Source organism: Pseudophryne corroboree, chromosome 9, assembly GCF_028390025.1.
Source record: "Pseudophryne corroboree isolate aPseCor3 chromosome 9, aPseCor3.hap2, whole genome shotgun sequence".
NCBI classification, from domain to species: domain Eukaryota; kingdom Metazoa; phylum Chordata; class Amphibia; order Anura; family Myobatrachidae; genus Pseudophryne; species Pseudophryne corroboree.
In genome coordinates this window covers 155,850,920-155,871,022 of record NC_086452.1, presented here as the reverse complement: position 1 = coordinate 155,871,022, position 20,103 = coordinate 155,850,920, and the positions used below count along the sequence as shown (strand labels likewise).

General features: G+C 48.5%; 1 protein-coding gene across 2 annotated transcripts in view; it reads left to right on the top strand.

Moving 5' to 3' along the window:
• Positions 1-20,103, top strand: part of CCDC18 (coiled-coil domain containing 18) — a 434,514-nt gene that overhangs the window by 10,902 nt on the left and 403,509 nt on the right. The gene's annotated exons all lie outside the window — the stretch shown is intronic.

The window sequence follows — 20,103 nt, the reverse complement described above, 5'->3', positions numbered from 1 at the left end:
AGTCGAATCTGAAAAGTCAGGTTTTTTTTTGTCGAAAAGTACTGTATTGCATCGTCGAATTTTTTTTTGTCGAAAATGCACCGTTTTTCGACATTTTCGGCAATTCGACCGCAATTGCATATACCCCTATATGTATGTATGTATATATATATATATATATATATATATTATAAAATGATATGTGTATCACATTATGTATATTCATATTACGATTTCTAATGAATGCTGAAGTAAAAGTATTCCTTCTCATGTGCTGGTCGCTCTGTTGATAAAGCTCTAGGTCGGCCGTGACGAGTTGGTCTCAGATCCTCACAAGGAGTCCGAATATTTGTTCTTTTCCCGCCGCGGATATAATACTGTGAAAGGTCCTGGTCGACACGGGGCGCTGTCACAAAGGATCGTACACAGGAAGCTAAGTGATTTTTTATTTATATGCTTTGGAGTTATTTGCATTACATGCACATGGGGGAGTGTTTGTATTCGGAAAGGCATCCAATAGAATTGCCCTAAAGAGAGTGGGGATGTTTCTTATGTTGATTTTTCTCTATAACATGGCGGCAGGCTGCCGTGCGACGGCAGGAGGTGTGGCCGGGGGAATGCTGAGACTGACTCCGAGAGATACTGGAGTTTCTCTTACGTCCTAGAGGATGCTGGGGACTCCGTAAGGACCATGGGGTATAGACGGGCTCCGCAGGAGACATGGGCACTCTAAAACTTTAGATGGGTGTGAACTGGCTCCTCCCTCTATGCCCCTCCTCCAGACCCCAGTTAGATCCTGTGCCTAGAGGAGACTGGATGCACTACAGGGGAGCTCTACTGAGTTTCTCTGAAAATACTTTTGTTAGGTTTTTTTATTTTATCCCTGCTTCGTGGGACTGAGGGGAGAGAAGCAGACCCACTTTTCTGGACTGATGGGCTCTGCTTCTTAGGCTACTGGACACCATTAGCTCCAGAGGGTCGGAACACAGGTGTCGTCCTTGCTGTTCGTCCCAGAGCCGCGCCGCCGTCCTCCTCACAGAGCTGGAAGATTGAAGCCGGGTAAGTATAGGAAGCAAGAAGACTTCAGATCTTTATGAGGTACCGCGCAGCGCGCCATTGCTCCCACAACGCACACAGGCACAGCAAGGGTGCAGGGGGGGCGCCCTGGGCAGCAATTATTACCTCACATAAGACTAGCACACGTATATAGATACTGCGGAGGCAGTATATAATAAATTCCCTGCCAGTATAATAAAAATAGCGGGACCGAAGCCCGCCTTCGAGGGGGCGGAGCTTGATCCTCCAGCACTAACCAGCGCCATTTTCTCCACAGCATGCTGCAGAGAAGCTGCTCCCGGATTCTCCCCTGCTGAACAAGTAACAGGGGGCAAAAACGAGGGGGGGGGGGGCACATTTATTTGGTGCTAATTGTGTATATATATAAAGCGCTGTACAGGCTGGGACTTTGTTTCAGTATCTAGTGGCGCTGGGTGTGTGCTGGCATACTCTCTCTCTGTCTCTCCAAAGGGCCTTATTGTGGGTCTGTCCCCATATTCATATATCCCAGTGTGTGTGGGGGTGTCAGTATGTGTGTGTCGACATGTCTGAAGCGGAAGGCTCGTCTAGGGAGGAAACATAGCAGATGGTGGTGGTGTCTCCGTCGGCACAGCCGACACCTGATTGGTTGGACATGTAGAATGTTTAAAATGCTAATGTGGCTTTATTACATAAGAGATTGGACAAAGCAGAGTCCAAGGACAAAGCAGGGAGTTAATCCATGGCTTGTACTGTGTCACAAGACCCTTCAGGGTTCCATAAACGTCCCTTTTCCCAGATAGCAGACACTGATACCGACACGGATTCCGACTCCAGTGTCGACTATGATGATGCAAGGTTGCACCCAAGAGTGGCCAAGAGTATTCAATATATGATTATTGCAATAAAAGATGTTTTGCATATCACAAAGGACCCCTCTGTCCCTGACACGAGGGTCTGCATGTTTAAGGAAAAGAAACCTGAGGTAACGTTTCCCCCATCTCATGAGCTGAACGCTTTATTTGAAAAGGCTTGGGAAACTCCAGACAAGAAACTGCAGGTTCCCAAGAAAATTATTATGGCGTATCCTTTCCCCTCAAAGGACAGGTTATGGTGGGAATCCTCGCCCACGGTGGACAAGGCCTTGACGCGCTTGTCCAAAAAGGTGGCACTACCGTCCCCGGCGGCCCTAAAGGATCCTGCAGATCGCAGGCAGGAAACTACCTTAAAATCAATTTATGCGACTACGGGAGCCCTGCTCAGACCTGCAGTAGCGTTGGCATGGGTGGGTAGCGCAATTGCAGCTTGGGCAGATAACTTGTCATCTGACATTGACACCCTGTTATGAGCCACGGCTGTGGCTCATTCCTGTTTTGTATTTTATGTTATACTTCTGTTTATGTTCCCCGTGGGTGTCATGGGGTGTTCTGAGCTCACCCTTAAGGAGAGGGTACTGTTATGAACCACAGGTAGTGGTTCATTCCTATTTTATGTTTATAGTTGTCTTGCAGGCCAGGATTTCCCGTTGCTCTGGTTTAAGAAAACTCTTGTTTGCTGCCGGTGGTGAGTCTGTGTAATTGCAGCTTGTTCCCATGTGTTCAGCCTCACCTGTCTGTTGATTGCACTTCTCAGTTGTGCAGCAGGTCAGCTGCACCACATAATTAATTAAGACTCTGTTATATTCTGGCTCAGTGCAATTCACAGACGCTGGTGATATTTCCTGAGTTCCAGAGTTCTTGAGTTCTGAGCTAGTCTTTGCCAGTTCCTGAGCTCCTGTCTAGCAGTGTCTGTCTAGCTGCTTCCAGTGTCGGTTCCTGTGTCGATTCCAGTGTCTGATCCTGTGTCCTGCCGTGAAGCGTTCCTGTCCAGGAGTCCTGTGGCTTTGTCTGTGCCTGGGCGAGTGCCTGGCTTCTTGGTGTCCACCGGTCTGTCGTTTGGGATTCTGCCTGTCCTCCAGTTCTAATGGAACAAGTGAAATATAGATATTGTGATATCTGCGCAGAAGTACAATGTTAGATTAGCAGCATACACATTTACAGAAAAAATCACCAATTTCTCTGACGTCCTAAGTGGATGCTGGGGACTCCGTCAGGACCATGGGGAATAGCGGCTCCGCAGGAGACAGGGCACAAAAGTAAAAGCTTTAGGATCAGGTGGTGTGCACTGGCTCCTCCCCCTATGACCCTCCTCCAAGCCTCAGTTAGATTTTTGTGCCCGGCCGAGAAGGGTGCAATCTAGGTGGCTCTCCTAAAGAGCTGCTTAGAGTAAAAGTTTTGTTAGGTTTTTTTTATTTTTAGTGAGTCCTGCTGGCAACAGGCTCACTGCATCGAGGGACTTAGGGGAGAGAAGTGAACTCACCTGCGTGCAGGATGGATTGGCTTCTTAGGCTACTGGACACCATTAGCTCCAGAGGGAGTCGGAACACAGGTCTCACCCTGGGGTTCGTCCCGGAGCCGCGCCGCCGACCCCCTTGCAGATGCCGAAAAGTGAAGAGGTCCAGAAACCGGCGGCAGAAGACTTTTCAGTCTTCATAAGGTAGCGCACAGCACTGCAGCTGTGCGCCATTGTTGTCAGCACACTTCATAGCAGCGGTCACTGAGGGTGCAGGGCGTTGGGGGGGGGCGCCCTGGGCAGCAATGATAGTACCTTATTCTGGCTAAAAATACATCACATATAGCCCCTGGGGGCTATATGGATGTATTTAACCCCTGCCAGGTCTCAGAAAAACGGGAGAAGAAGCCCGCCGAAAAGGGGGCGGGGCCTATTCTCCTCAGCACACAGCGCCATTTTCCCTCACAGAAATGCTGGTGGGAAGGCTCCCAGGCTCTCCCCTGCACTGCACTACAGAAACAGGGTTAAAACAGAGAGGGGGGGCACTTATTTGGCGATATGACTATATATATATTAAAATGCTATAAGGGAAAAACACTTATATAAAGGTTGTCCCTGTATAATTATAGCGTTTTTGGTGTGTGCTGGCAAACTCTCCCTCTGTCTCCCCAAAGGGCTAGTGGGGTCCTGTCCTCTATCAGAGCATTCCCTGTGTGTGTGCTGTGTGTCGGTACGTGTGTGTCGACATGTATGAGGACGATGTTGGTGAGGAGGCGGAGCAATTGCCTGTAATGGTGATGTCACTCTCTAGGGAGTCGACACCGGAATGGATGGCTTATTTAAGGAATTACGTGATAGTCAACACGCTGCAAGGTCGGTTGACGACATGAGACGGCCGGCAAACCAATTAGTACCTGTCCAGGCGTCTCAAACACCGTCAGGGGCGTTAAAACGTCCTTTTACCTCAGTCTGTCGACACGGACACTGACTCCAGTGTCGACGGTGAAGAAACAAACGTATTTTCCTTTAGGGCCACACGTTACTTGTTAAGGGCAATGAAGGAGATGTTACATATTTCTGATACTACAAGTACCACAGAAAAGGGTATTATGTGGAGTGTGAAAAAACTACATGTGGTTTTTCCTGAATCAGATAAATTAAATGAAGTGTGTGATGATGCGTGGGTTTCCCCCGATAGAAAATTATTGGCGGTATACCCTTTCCCGCCAGAAGTTATGGCGCGTTGGGAAACACCCCTTAGGGTGGATAAGGCGCTCACACGCTTATCAAAACAAGTGGCGTTACCGTCTCCAGATACGGCCGCCCTCAAGGAGCCAACTGATAGGAGGCTGGAAAATATCCTAAAAAGTATATACACACACATACTGGTGTTATACTGCGACCAGCGATCGCCTCAGCCTGGATGGGCAGCGCTGGGGTGGCTTGGTCGGATTCCCTGACTGGAAATATTGATACCCTTGACAGGGACAGTATTTTATTGACTATAGAGCATTTAAAGGATGCATTTCTATATATGCGAGATGCACAGAGGGATATTTGCACTCTGGCATCAAGAGTAAGTGCGATGTCCATATCTGCCAGAAGATGTTTATGGACACGACAGTGGTCAGGTGATGCAGATTCCAAACGGCACATGGAAGTATTGCCGTATAAAGGGGAGGAGTTATTTGGGGTCGGTCCATCGGACCTGGTGGCCACGGCAACAGCTGGAAAATCCACCTTTTTTACCCCAAGTCACATCTCAGCAGAAAAAGACATCGTCTTTTCAGCCTCAGTCCTTTCGTCCCCATAAGGGCAAGCGGGCAAAAGGCCAGTCATATCTGCCCAGGGATAGAGGTAAGGGAAGAAGACTGCAGCAGGCAGCCTATTCCCAGGAACAGAAGCCTTCCACCGCTTCTGCCAAGTCCTCAGCATGACGCTGGGGCCGTACAAACAGGTGCGGTGGGGGGTCGTCTCAAGAGTTTCAGCACGCAGTGGGCTCACTCGCAAGTGGACCCCTGGATCCTACAAGTAGTATCCCAGGGGTACAGATTGGAAATTCGAGACGTCTCCCCCTCGCAGGTTCCTGAAGTTTGCTTTACCAACGTCTCCCTCCGACAGGGAGGCGGTATTGGAAACAATTCACAAGCTGTATTCCCAGCAGGTGATAATCAAAGTACCCCTCCTACAACAAGGAAAGGGGTATTATTCCACACTATATTGTGGTACTGAAGCCAGACGGCTCGGTGAGACCTATTCTAAATCTGAAATATTTGAACACTTACATACAAAGGTTCAAATCAAGATGGAGTCACTCAGAGCAGTGTGAAGGGGACTATATGGTGTCCCTGGACATCAAGGATGCTTACCTCCATGTCCCAATTTGCCCTTCTCACCAAGGGTACCTCAGGTTCGTGGTACAAAACTGTCACTATCAGTTTCAGACGCTGCCGTTTGGATTGTCCACGGCACCCCGGGTCTTTACCAAGGTAATGGCCGAAATGATGATTCTTCTTCAAAGAAAAGGCGTCTTAATTATCCCTTACTTGGACGATCTCCTGATAAGGGCAAGGTCCAGAGAACAGTTGGAGGTCGGAGTAGCATTATCTCAAGTAGTTCTACGACAGCACGGGTGGATTCTAAATATTCCAAAATCGCAGCTGTCTCCGACGACACGTCTGCTGTTCCTAGGGATGATTCTGGACACAGTCCAGAAAAAGGTGTTTCTCCCGGAGGAGAAAGCCAGGGAGATATCCGAGCTAGTCAGGAACCTCCTAAAACCAGGAAAAGTGTCAGTGCATCATTGCACAAGGGTCCTGGGAACCAGCTTATTGTGGTACCTGCGGCTACTAGGGACTTGGAGGACTCCAAGTTGCCAGATGTTGTCAGGGCCCTGAAAATATAGGTTTCCAGGACGGCTGGAGTCAGGAAAACTGACGTGCTGTTATCCTGTATGCACCCAACAAACTGGGTGCTCTTGCTTCTAAGCAGACGATTGCTAGTTGGATGTGTAGTACAATTCAGCTTGCACATTCTGTGGCAGGCCTGCCACAGCCAAAATATGTAAATGCCCATTCCACAAGGAAGGTGGGCTCATCTTGGGCGGCTGCCTGAGGGGTCTCGGCTTTACAACTTTGCCGAGCTGCTACTTGGTCAGGGGCACACCCTGGCTGAGGAGGACCTGGAGTTCTCTCACTCGGTGCTGCAGAGTCATCCGCACTCTCCCGCCCGTTTGGGAGCTTTGGTATAATCCCCATGGTCCTGACGGAGTCCTCAGCATCCACTTAGGACGTCAGAGAAAATAAGAATTTACTTACCGATAAGTCTATTTCTCGTAGTCCGTAGTGGATGCTGGGTGCCCATCCCAAGTGCGGATTGTCTGCAATACTTGTACATAGTTATTGTTACAAAAATCGGGTTATTATTGTTGTGAGCCATCTTTTTCAGAGGCTCCGCTGTTATCATGCTGTTAACTGGGTTCAGATCACAGGTTGTACAGTGTGATTGGTGTGGCTGGTATGAGTCTTACCCGGGATTCAAAATCCTTCCTTATTGTGTACGCTCGTCCGGGCACAGTATCCTAACTGAGGCTTGGAGGAGGGTCATAGGGGGAGGAGCCAGTGCACACCACCTGATCCTAAAGCTTTTACTTTTGTGCCCTGTCTCCTGCGGAGCCGCTATTCCCCATGGTCCTGACGGAGTCCCCAGCATCCACTACGGACTACGAGAAATAGAATTATCGGTAAGTAAATTCTTATTTTTTCCACAAATTGCAGTACGTAGTAGATAAAATGTATAATTGCGCTTATACTGTACAAAGATGCAAAGGTTTTGAATGCGAAGTTTTCATATAGTCAAATGCATGGAACAGTAAACCAAAGGGGAATGATCCCTTGGATGGTATAGCTATAAAAGAAAATAAACAATAGTGCAAGTACGCCAGTATAGGAAATAATTTCTTTTAATGATCTGTATATTAAACTCACAAACGCAGGTTTTTTGAGAGCATGTCACAGTAAAGGTGGTTTACAATTAGGAACAGTTGGTGAATTCCATGCTTCTTTCTTATGGCAAGATTAGGAAGGCTGGAAAATAATAATAAAAAAGTGCAATAGCACCAAATGCACTCACAAACATAAAAGCAGCTGTGGCTACCCTTGGATTAACTGGAATTGGAATCTCTTTGAGAAACCCCCTCGAGTATCCGGAACTCTGTGGGACCTCTGCGAGACTTATCTCTTGATAAGTATATGTGACTCCATCTATCCAGCATTTTTATTACAAGCTTCTTTTAAATCTGTTTGTGAGTGCATTTGGTGCTAATTAAATTGTTTATTTGCACATCAGGTTTTGCACTATTGCACTTTTTTATTATTTTTATAGCTATACCATCCAAGGGATCATTCCCCTTTGGTTTACTGTTCCATGCATTTGACTATATGAAAACTTTGCATTCAAAACCTTTGCATCTTTGTACAGTGTAAGCGCAATTATACATTTTATCTACTACGTACTGTCCTCCAGTTCTGAGAGTCTGTGTCGGCTGCATTAGGGGTTCCTGTCCATTTGCCAGTATTTGTTCCGGTTCCGTGAGTAGCGGCTTTGCCGCGTCCGTCGGCCTAGGCCGCAGTATTCTTTGGTTATATTTAGTTACTGGTGTTTTGCAGAGGGTTCTGCTTATGCTGTCACCGCCGGTACGCAAAAGTATTGTGTCGGCGTGTGGACAGCATTTCCTTTGTTGTTCTTTTCCTTTGGCGGCATGCCGCACATATATTTAGTTTTAGGGTAGTTAGTAGCCCCTAGCTTTCTGTTTTAGTAAGAGGTCCCCTTGTTATTATCCTGTCTCGGTTCACGCCTTGTCTCACGCTAAAACCTGGGGGCATCGGAGTTGGGCAGACATAATCCGCCCTTCAAACGCGGCTGCCGTGGGCCCAAGAAACCATAGTCACTCAGGCGTGAACGGACCACACGGGTGAAACAACGGAGGTAGGGTGCTAGGGGCTATTTCCACACCACACCTTGTTTCAGCGTCACGTTCTGGTGCTCAGGACTCACTACGCAACATCTCCCTTGTTCTGAGCACCAGGAACCTAACACACCCTAGATAAAGATAGTTTCTCTGACGTCCTAGTGGATGCTGGGGACTCCGTAAGGACCATGGGGATATAGCGGCTCCGCAGGAGACAGGGCACAATAATAAAAGCTTTAGGATCAGGTGGTGTGCACTGGCTCCTCCCCCTATGACCCTCCTCCAAGCCTCAGTTAGATTTTTGTGCCCGGCCGAGAAGGGTGCAATCTAGGTGGCTCTCCTGAGCTGCTTAGAATAAAAGTTTAAGTTAGGTTTTTTTCTTTCAGTGAGACCTGCTGGCAACAGGCTCACTGCTACGAGGGACTTAGGGGAGAGAAGTAAACTCACCTGCGTGCAGGATGGATTTGCTTCTTAGGCTACTGGACACCATTAGCTCCAGAGGGAGTCGGAACACAGGTCTCACCCTGGGGTTCGTCCCGGAGCCGTGCCGCCGACCCCCCTTGCAGATGCCGAAGTTGAAGAGGTCCAGAGTCCAGAAACAGGCGGCAGAAGACTTTCAGTCTTCATAAGGTAGCGCACAGCACTGCAGCTGTGCGCCATTGTTGTCAGCACACTTCACCAACAGTCACCAACTGTCACTGAGGGTGCAGGGCGCTGGGGGGGGCGCCCTGGGCAGCAATGTATAATACCTTTTTATGGCTAAAATACATCACATATAGCCCTTGAGGCTATATGGATGTATTTAACCCCTGCCAGATCTCACAAACTCCGGGAGAAGAGCCCGCCGAAAAGGGGGCGGGGCCTATTCTCCTCAGCACACGGCGCCATTTTCCTGCTCAGCTCTGCTGTGAGGAAGGCTCCCAGGCTCTCCCCTGCACTGCACTACAGAAACAGGGTTAAAACAGAGAGGGCGGGCACTTATTTGGCGATATGATTACATATATAAAAATGCTATAAGGGAAAACACTTGTATAAGGGGTTGTCCCTGTATAATTATAGCGTTTTTGGTGTGTGCTGGCAAACTCTCCCTCTGTCTCCCCAAAGGGCTAGTGGGGTCCTGTCCTCTATCAGAGCATTCCCTGTGTGTGTGCTGTGTGTCGGTACGTGTGTGTCGACATGTAGGAGGACGATGTTGGTGAGGAGGCAGAGCAAATTGCCTGTATTGGTGATGTCACTCTCTAGGGAGTCGACACTGGAATGGATGGCTTATTTAGGAATTACGTGATAATGTCAACACGCTGCAAGGTCGGTTGACGACATGAGACGGCCGGCAAACAAATTAGTACCTGTCCAGGCGTCTCAGACACCGTCAGGGGCTTGTAAAAACGCCCATTTACCTCAGTCGGTTGACACAGACACGGACACTGACTCCAGTGTCGACGGTGAATAAACAAACGTATTTTCCTTTAGGGCCACACGTTTCATGTTAAGGGCAATGAAGGAGGTGTTACATATTTCTGATACTACAAGTACCACAAATAAGGGTATTATGTAGGGTGTGAATAAACTACTTGTAGTTTTTCCTGAATCAGATAAATTAAATGAAGTGTGTGATGATACGTGGGTTTCCTCCGATAGAAAATTATTGGCGGTATACCCTTTCCCGCCAGAAGTTAGGGCGAGTTGGGAAACACACCTTAGGGTGGATAAGGCGCTCACACGCTTATAAAAGCAAGGGGCGTTACCGTCTCCAGATACGGCAGCCCTCAAGGAGCCAGCTGATAGGAAGCTGAAAAATATCCTAAAAGTATATACACACATACTGGTGTTATACTACGACCAGCAATCGCCTCAGCCTGGATGTGCAGCGCTGAGGGGGCTTGGTCGGATTTCCTGACTGAAAATATTGATACCCTTGACAGGGACAAGATTTTATTGACTATAGATGCATTTCTATATATGCGAGATGCGCAGAGGGATATTTGCATTCTGGCATCAAGAGTAAATGTGATGTCCATATCTGCCAGACGAAGACACGACAGTGGTCAGGTGATGCAGATTCCAGACGGCACATGGAAGTATTGCCGTATAAAGGGGCGGTCCATCGGACCTGGTGGCCATGGCAACAGCTGAAAAATCCACCTTTTGTTACCCCAAGTCACATCTCAGCAGAAAAGGACACAGTCTTTTCAGTCTCAGTCCTTTCGTCCCCATAAGGGCAGGCGGGCAAAAGGGCCAGTCATATCTGCCCAGGGGTAGAGGAAAGGGAAGAAGACTGCAGCAGGCAGCCCATTCCCAGGAACAGAAGCCCTCCACAGCTTCTGCCAAGTCCGCAGCATGACGCTGGGGCAGTACAAGCGGACTCAGGTGCGGTAGGGGGTCATCTCAAGAGTTTCAGCACGCAGGGGGCTCACTCACAAGTGGACTCCTGGATCCTACACGTAGTATCCCAGGTGTACATTGGAAATTCGAGACGTCTCCCCCTCACAAGTTCCTGAAGTCTGCTTTACCAACGTCTCCCTCCGACAGGGAGGCAGTATTGGGAACAATTCACAGGCTGTATTCCCAGCATGTGATAATCAAAGTACCCCTTCTACAACAAGGGAAGGGGTATTATTCCACACTATATTGTGGTACTGAAGCCAGACGGCTCGGTGAGATCTGAAATATTTGAACACTTACATACAAGCGTTCAAATCAAGATGGAGTCACTCAGAGTAGTGATAGCGAACCAGGAAGAAGGGGACGATATGGTGTCACTGGATATCAGGGACGCTTACCTACATGTCCAAATTTGCCTTCTCACCAAGGGTACCTCAGGTTCGTGGTACAGAACTGTCACTATCAGTTCAGACGCTGCCGTTTGGATTGTCCACGGCACCCCGGGTCTTTACCAAGGTAATGGCCGAAATGATGATTCTTCTTAAAAGAAATATGGACGCTTTCCTGATAAAGGCAAGGTCCAGAGAACAGTTGGAGGTCGGAGTAGCACTATCTTAAGTAGTTCTACGACAGCACGAGTGGATTCTAAATATTCCAAAATCGCAGTTTTTTCCGACGACACGTCTACTGTTCCTAGGGATGATTCTGGACACAGTCCAGAAAAGGATGTTTTCTCCCGGAGAAGAAAGCCAGGGAGTTATCCGAGCTAGTCAGGAACCTCCTAAAACCAGGAAAAGTATCAGTGCATCATTGCACAAGGATCCTGTGAAAAATGGTGGTTTCTTACAAAGCGATCCCATTCGGTAGATTTCACGCAAGAACCTTTCCGTGGGATCTGCTGGAAAAATGGTCCGGATCGCATCTTCAGATGCATCAGCGGATAACCCTGTCTCCAAGGACAAGGGTGTTTCTTCTGCGGTGGCTGCAGAGTGCTCATCTATGAAAGGGCCGCAGATTCGGCATTCAGGACTGGGTCCTGGTGACCACGGATGCCAGCCTGAGTGGCTGGGGAGCAGTCACACAAGGAAAAAATTTCCAGAGAGTGTGATCAAGTCTGGAGACTTCTCTCCACATAAATATACTGGAGCTAAGGGCAATTTACAATGCTCTAAGCTTAGCAAGACCTCTGCTTCAAGGTCAGCCGGTATTGATCCAGTGGGACAACATCACGGCAGTCGCCCACGTAAACAGGGCGGCACAAGAAGCAGGAGGGAAATGGCAGAAACTACAAGGATTCTTCGCTGGGCGAAAAATCATGTGATAACACTCTCAGCAGTGTTCATTCCGGGAGTGGAAAACTGGGAAGCAGACTTCCTCAGCAGGCATGACCTCTACCCGGGAGAGTGGGGACTTCATCGGGAAGTCTTCCACATGATTGTAAACCGTTGGGAAAAACCAAAGGTGGACATGATGGCGTCCCGCCTGAACAAAAAACTAGACAGATATTGCGCCAGGTCAAGGGACCCTCAGGCAATAGCGGTGGACGCTCTGGTAACACTGTGGGTGTACCAGTCAGAGTATGTGTTCCCTCCTATGCCTCTCATACCAAAAGTACTGAGAATCATGAGAGGGAGATGAGTAAGAACGATACTCGTGGTTCCGGATTGGCCAAGAAGGACTTGGTACCCGAAACTTCAAGAGATGTTCACGGAAGACCCGTGGCCTCTACCTTTAAGAAAGGACCTGCTCCAGCAGGGGCCTTGTCTGTTCCAAGACTTACCGCGACCGCGTTTGACGGCATGGCGGTTGAACGCCGGATCCTGAAAGGGCATTCCAGATGAAGTCATCCCTACCCTGGTCAAAGACAGGAAGGATGTAACCGCAAAATATTTTCACCGCATTTGGTGAAGATATGTTGCGTGGTGTGAGGCCAAGAAGGCCCCTACAGAGGAATTCCAACTGGGTCGTTTCCTACATTTCCTGAAAACAGGACTGTCTATGGGCCTAAAATTAGGGTCCATTAAGGTTCAAATTTCGGCCCTGTCGAATTTCTTCCAGAAAGAACTGGCTTTAGTGCCTGACGTTCAGATGTTTGTAAAAGGGGTACTGCATATACAGCCTCATTTTGTGCCCCAGTGGCACCTTGGGATCTCAATGTTGTTTTGAGTTTCCTAAAGTCACATTGGTTTGAACCACTCACCACTGTGGTCTTAAAACATCTCACATGGAAGGTGACGATGCTATTAGCCCTGGCTTCAGCCAGGCGTGTGTCAGAATTGGCGGCTTTATCATATATAAAGCCCTTACTTAATTTTTCATTCTGACAGGGCAGAATTGAGGACTCGTCCTTAATTTCTCCTTAAGGTGTTTTCTGTTTTTCACATGAACCAACCTATTGTGGTACCTGCGGGTACTAGGGACTTGGAGGACTCCAAGTTACTTGACGTTGTCAGGGCCCTGAAAAATATGTTTCCAGGACGGCTGGAGTCAGAAAATCTGACTCGCTGTTTAGCCTGTATGCACCCAACAAGATGGGTGCTCCTGCTTTTAAGCAGACGATTGCTCGCTGGATTTGTAATACAATTCAGTTTACACATTCTGTGGCAGGCCTGCCACAGCCAAAATCTGTAAAAGCCCATTCCAAAAGGAAGGGGGCTCATCTTGGGCGACTGCCCGAGGGGTCTCGGCTTTACAACTTTGCCGAGCAGTTACTTGGTCAGGGGCAAACACGTTTGCTAAATTCTACAAATTTGATACCCTGGCTGAGGAGGACATGGAGTCTCTCATTCGGTGCTGCAGGGTCATCCGCACTCTCCCGCCCGTTTGGGAGCTTTGGTATAATCCCCATGGTCCTTACGGAGTCCCCAGCATCCACTAGGACGTCAGAGAAAATAAGATTTTACTTACCGATAAATCTATTTCTCGCAGTCCGTAGTGGATGCTGGGCGCCCATCCCAAGTGCGGATTGTCTGCAATACTTGTACATAGTTATTGTTACAAAAATCGGGTTATTCTTGTTGTGAGCCATCTTGTCAGAGGCTCCTTCGTTGTTATCATACTGTTAACTGGGTTCAGATCACAGGTTGTACGGTGTAATTGGTGTGGCTGGTATGAGTCTTACCCGGGATTCAATATCCTTCCTTATTATGCACGCTCGTCCGGGCACAGTATCCTAACTGAGGCTTGGAGGAGGGTCATAGGGGGAGGAGCCAGTGCACACCACCTGATCCTAAAGCTTTTATTATTGTGCCCTGTCTCCTGCGGAGCCGCTATATCCCCATGGTCCTTACGGAGTCCCCAGCATCCACTACGGACTGTGAGAAATAGATTTATCGGTAAGTAAAATCTTATTATTTTGTTGACCTTAAGTCACATCAAGGACGCAGCGTTATATATGAGAGAGGCTGCGAGAGATATTGGGATTTTGGGTTCAAGAGCCAATGCCATGGCAGTTTCTGCTAGAAGGTCCCTGTGAACCCGTCAATGGACAGGTGGTGCTGCCTCAAAGAGACATATGGAGGCTTTGCCTTACAAAGGTGAAGTTTTATTTGGGGAGGGCCTCGCGGACCTGGTTTCCACAGCTACCGCGGGTAAGTCTTTTTTGCCTTACGTTCCCCCACAGCAGAAGAAAACACCTCAATACCAGATGCAGTCCTTTCGGTCTCATAAGTTCAGAAAGGGGCGTGGCTCTTCTTTCCTCGCCAGAGGTAGAGGGAAAAGAACACCAGCTACGGCTAGTTCCCAGGAACAAAAATCCTCCCCGGCCTTTACCAAATCCACTGCATGACGCTGGTGCTCCGCTACGGGAGTCCGCACCGGTGGGGGCACGTCTTCGACTCTTCAGCCAAGTCTCGGTTCAGTCGGATTTGGATCCTTGGGTGGTTGAAATTGTATCCCAGGGCTACAAACTGGAGTTCGAAGATGTGCCTCCACACCGATTTTTCAAATCGTCCTTGCCAACTTCTCCCCCAGAGAGGGAAATAGTTTCAGCTGCCATACTAAAGCTGTGTCAACAGCAAGTGATTATCAAGGGGAATTATCAAGGTGCAACAGGGGAAAGGGTTTTATTCAACCCTATTTGTGGTCCCGAAGCCGGATGGCTCGGTCAGACCAATTCTGAATCTAAAATCCCTAAACCTATATTTGAAGAGGTTCAAATTCAAGATGGAATCTCTCCGGGCAGTGATCTCCAGCCTGGAAGGGGGGAATTTTATGGTGTCACTAGACATAAAGGATGCATACCTCCATGTCCCCATATATCCTCCTCATCAGGCGTACCTGAGATTCGCTGTACAGGATTGTCATTACCAGTTTCAGAGGTTGCCGTTTGGGCTTTCCACGGCCCCGAGAATTTTCACCAAGGTAATGGCGGAAATGATGGTGCTCCTGCGCAGGGGGTCACAATTATCCCATACTTGGACGATCTCCTGATAAAGGCAAGATCAAGAGATCAGTTACTAAAAAGCGTGTCTCTCTCCCTGAGAGTACTACAACAACACGGCTGGTTTCTAAATCTACCAAAGTCGCAGTTGGTTCCGACAACTCGGCTCTCATTTTTGGCCATGATTCTGGACACGGAAAAAAAATAGGGTTTTTCTCCCAATGGAAAAAGCCCAGGAACTCCAGAACATGGTCAAGGACCTGCTGAAGCCAAAAGAGTGTCCGTTCATCAATGCACTCCAGTATTGGGAAAGATGGTGGCGGCCTACGAGGCCATTCCGTTCGGCAGGTTCCATGCGAGAACTTTTCAGTTGGACCTTCTGGACAAGTGGTCAGGGTCCCATCTACAGATGCATCGGAGGATAAGCCTGTCCCCCAGGGCCAGGGTCTCTCTCCTGCGGTGGCTCCAGAGTGCTCACCTTCTAGAGGGTTGCAGGTTCGGCATTCAAGATTGGGTTCTTGTGACCATGGACGCGAGCCTCCGAGGATGGGGAGCAGTCACACAAGGAAAAGATTTTCAGGGAATATGGTCAAGCCAAGAGGCTGGTCTACACATCAGTGTGCTGGAATTAAAGTCCATATACAACGGCCTGCAACAGGCGGAGAATGTTCTTCGCAACCTACCCGTTCTGATCCAGTCAGACAACGTCACAGCCGTGGCGCATGTAAACCGCCAGGGCGGGACAGGGAGCAGAGCAGCAGTGGCAGAAGCCACCAGGATTCTTCGCTGGGCGGAAAATCATGTAAGCGCTCTGTCAGTGGTCTTCATTCCGGGAGTAGACAACTGGGAGGCAGACTTCCTCAGCAGGCACAATCTCCATCCAGGAGAGTGGGGACTTCATCAAGAGGTCTTTGCAGAGGTAACAAGTCGTTGGTGACTTTTTCAAATAGACATGATGGCGTCACGCCTCAACAGAAAGCTTCGGACGTATTGTTCCAGGTCGAGGGACCCTCAGGCAGTGGCGGTGGACGCCCTGGTGACACCGTGGGTGTTTCAGTCGGTCTATGTGTTCCCTTCACTTATCCCAAAAATATTGAGAATCATAAGACGAACAAGAGTGCAGACAATACTCATTGTTCCAGATTGGCCTCGAAGGGCCTAGTATTCAGATCTTCAGGAAATTATCACAGAAGATCCGTGGCCTCTTCCTCCCAGGGAGGACCTGTTGTAACAGGGGCCCTGTGTGTTTCAAGACTTACCGCGGTTACGTTCGACGGCATGGCGGTTGAACACCAAATCCTAGCTAGGAAAGGTATTCCGGGGGAAGTCATCCCTACTCTAATCAAAGCTAGGAAGGAGCTAACGGCGAAGCACTATCACCGTATCTGGAGGAAATATGTATCTTGGTGTGAAGCCAAGAATGCTCCTACGGAAGATTTTCAGCTGGGTCGTTTTCTCCATTTTCCACAGACAGAAGTGGATATGGGCCTAAAGTTGGGCTCCATTAAGGTGCAGATTTCAGCCTTATCTATATTCTTTCAGAGGGAATTGGCTTCTCTCCCAGAAGTCCAGACTTTTGTTAAGGGAGTGCTGCACATCCAACCTCCTTTTGTGCCCCCTGTGGCACCGTGGGACCTTAACGTGGTGTTACAGTTCCTTAAATCACACTGGTTTGAACCTCTCCAAACAGTTGAATTAAAATGTCTCACTTGGAAAGTGGTCATGTTGTTGGCCTTGGCATCTGCGAGGCGGGTGTCCGAATTGGCGGCTTTGTCTCACAAGAGCCCCTATCTGATTTTCCATGTGGATCGAGCAGAGTTGAGGACTCGTCCTCAATTTCTGCTTAAATTGGTTTCGTCGTTTCATATGAACCAACCTATTGTGGTGCCTGTGGCTACGGGTGACTTGGAGGATTCCAAGTCCCTTGATGTACTCGGGGCCTTAAAAATTTATGTAGCCAGGACGGCTCGGGTTAGGAAAACAGAGGCTCTGTTTGTCCTGTATGCAGCCAACAAGGTTGGCGCTCCTGCTTCTAAGCAAACTTGCTCGCTGGATCTGTAACACGATTCAGAAGGCTCATTCTACGGCTGGATTGCCGTTACCAAATTCGGTAAAGGCCCATTCCACTAGGAAGGTGGGCTCTTCTTGGGCGGCTGCCCGAGGCGTCTCGGCATTATAGCTTTGCCGAGCAGCTACTTGGTCGGGTTCAAACACTTTTGCAAAATTCTACAAGTTTGATACCCTGGCTGATGAGGACCTCATGTTTGCTCAATCGGTGCTGCAGGGTCATCCGCACTCTCCCGCCCGGTCTGGAGCTTTGGTATAAACCCCATGGTCCTTACGGAGTCCCCAGCATCCTCTAGGACGTAAGAGAAAATAAGATTTTATACCTTCCGGTAAATCTTTTTCTCCTAGTCCGTAGAGGATGCTGGGCGCCCGTCCCAGTGCGGACAAATTCTGCAAGGCTTGTATATAGTTGTTGCTTACATAAGGGTTATGTTACAGTTGAGATCAGTCTCTGGCTGATGCTGTTTTGTTCATGCTGTTAACTGGTTTAGTATATACCATGTTGTACGGTGTGGGCTGGTATGTATCTCGCCCTTAGATTAACATAAATCCTTTCCTCGTACTGTCCGTCTCCTCTGGGCACAGTTCTATAACTGAGGTCTGGAGGAGGGGCATAGAGGGAGGAGCCAGTTCACACCCATCTAAAGTTTTAGAGTGCCCACGTCTCCTGCGGAGCCCGTTTATGCCCCATCGTCCTTACGGAGTCCCCAGCATCCTCTACGGACTAGGAGAAACAGATTTACCGGTAGGTTTAAAATCTTATTTTTTTTCCCAGTGACTGTGTACCGCTGTTTGGGGATGCCTCGGTTAAGTCACTCTCGGCGGATACCACTGGTAAGTCTACCTTCGTGAGTTAGACTCCCTCACAACGGTTGGTGACGCATTCTTTTGTGGGATGCAGTCATTTGAACCGGTTCGATACTGTTCTTTTTTCCCTTTCTGCGCAGATAGTGGAAAGTGAAAAGGTAAGAGTTTCTGCAGCCTTGTTAGGTTTGCAGAAGCGGATATCGTCTTCTGTTTCTACCACATCCACCGCATGTCGCTGGGTCTATCTGGCTGGAGCCCACACCAGTGGGAACTCTTCTAATACTCTTCAGTCAGTCCGGGAATGGACTTGGACCTGTGAGTTAATAATAGAATCCAAACGGGGACGTACTGGAGTTTACAGATGATTCCCCTCACTGATTTTTCAAATAGATCTTACCGATTCCCCTCTGGAAGGGGAGGTAGTACGCAACGCCATACCAGAGTTGCGTCAGGTTCAGGACATTGCCTTGCTGTCCCTGTTAAAAAACAAAAACAAAAAAAAAACAAAGCTTTCTACTTACGAAGTTGAACTACAGGTTGGAATTTCTCAGGCCAGGGAGCTCCAGCACGTAAAGGTAAAAAAGGGTTTAAATGCATTTTTCTGCACATTCAGCTTACCTGGGTTGGTATCCAGGATTGTCTTTGCCATTTCACCGGAGTGATGGCAGTATGATGGTTTTCTTTCAATAGTAAGAGCCATTGTTATTCTGGACTGAGACACTCTCCTGATTAAGGCGAGGTCAAGAAACAAGTGGTGCATATCGTTGTTTCTCTCTGACTGTTCTTCAACACAGGGAATGGCTGTTGTTCCCAACGACGCAGATGTCGGAGGTGGGTATCAGAGTAGATACTGAACGGTTGAGGTTCTGTGTTTTCCTGTGGAAAGAGGTCTGAGGATCCAGAGTCGGATCAGATTTGCAGTGACAATCCATCAATATGTTCCGTTGATGAAGAAGATGAGTGTGGCCTATGAGGCCTTTTCGGTGAGCAGGTCAAATGCCAGAGTGGTTTTCACGGGACCAGTTCGAAATGTGGTCCGGGTCTCACCTGCACATGCACCGGAATATAATCCTCTCTTACCTCCTAGAGGGACGAAGGTTCGGGATTCAGGATTAGATCCTGGTGTCCATGCATGCAGATCTCCGAGGCTGGGGAGCAGTCCTTGCAAGGGAAGTATTTCCAGAGGAAAAGGTCAAGCTGGGAAGCTTGTCTGCGATAAGCTTTCTTGAATTAAGAGCTATTTTCAACGAACATATTCTTCATGATCTGCCCGTGTTAATTTTGTCTAACGACTTGACAGCAGTGGCGTAAGTAAGCCGCTAGGGTGGAACAATGAGCAAAGTGGCAATGGCAGAAGCCGCAAAGGTTTTCCGCTGGGTGGAAAGACTGGTAAACGCTATATTAGCAGTCTTCGTTCCGGATGTAAACGATGGAGAAATAGATTTCCTCTGCAGACGCGATCTCCATCCGGGAGAATTACAGTCATCGAGAAGTTTTCACAGAAGTGACAAGTCTTTGAGGAGTGCCTCAATTGGACATGTTGGCGTCTCGCCTCAACGAGAGATCTCAGGGATATTGTTCCAGGTCAAGAGATACACAAGCTATAGCAGTGGACGTCCTCGTGACACCTTGGGTGTTTTCAGTCGGTCTATGTGTCCCCTCCGCTTTCACTCTTCTGAAGGTGATAAACGTAAGAAGAACAAAGGTTCAGGCGATCCTCATTGTTCCGGTTTAGCCAAGGAGGACTTGGTATCCAGTTCTTCAAGATTTACTCATAGAAGATCCCTGGCCTCTTCCTCTACGTGAGGAACTGTTACAGCAAGATCCGGCCGTGTATCAAGACTGCTGCGTTTGACGGCGTGGCGGTTGGACGCCATATCCTAGCCCGAAAGGGTTTTCCCAGTGAAGTCATTTCCACACTTCTTCAGGCTAGAAAAGAAATAACGGCAAAGCCTTACCACCGTATTTGGCGTAAATATGTGTCTTGGTGTGAATCCAAGAAGGCTCCTACGGCAGACTTTCAGATGGGTCGTTCTTCTCCATTCTTTGCAAGCAGGTGTGGATGCAGGCATAAAGTTCGGCTCCATTTCAGTGCAGTTTTGGCTTTATAAATTTTCTTTCAATGAAAGAATTGGCCACCTTTCCAGAAGTT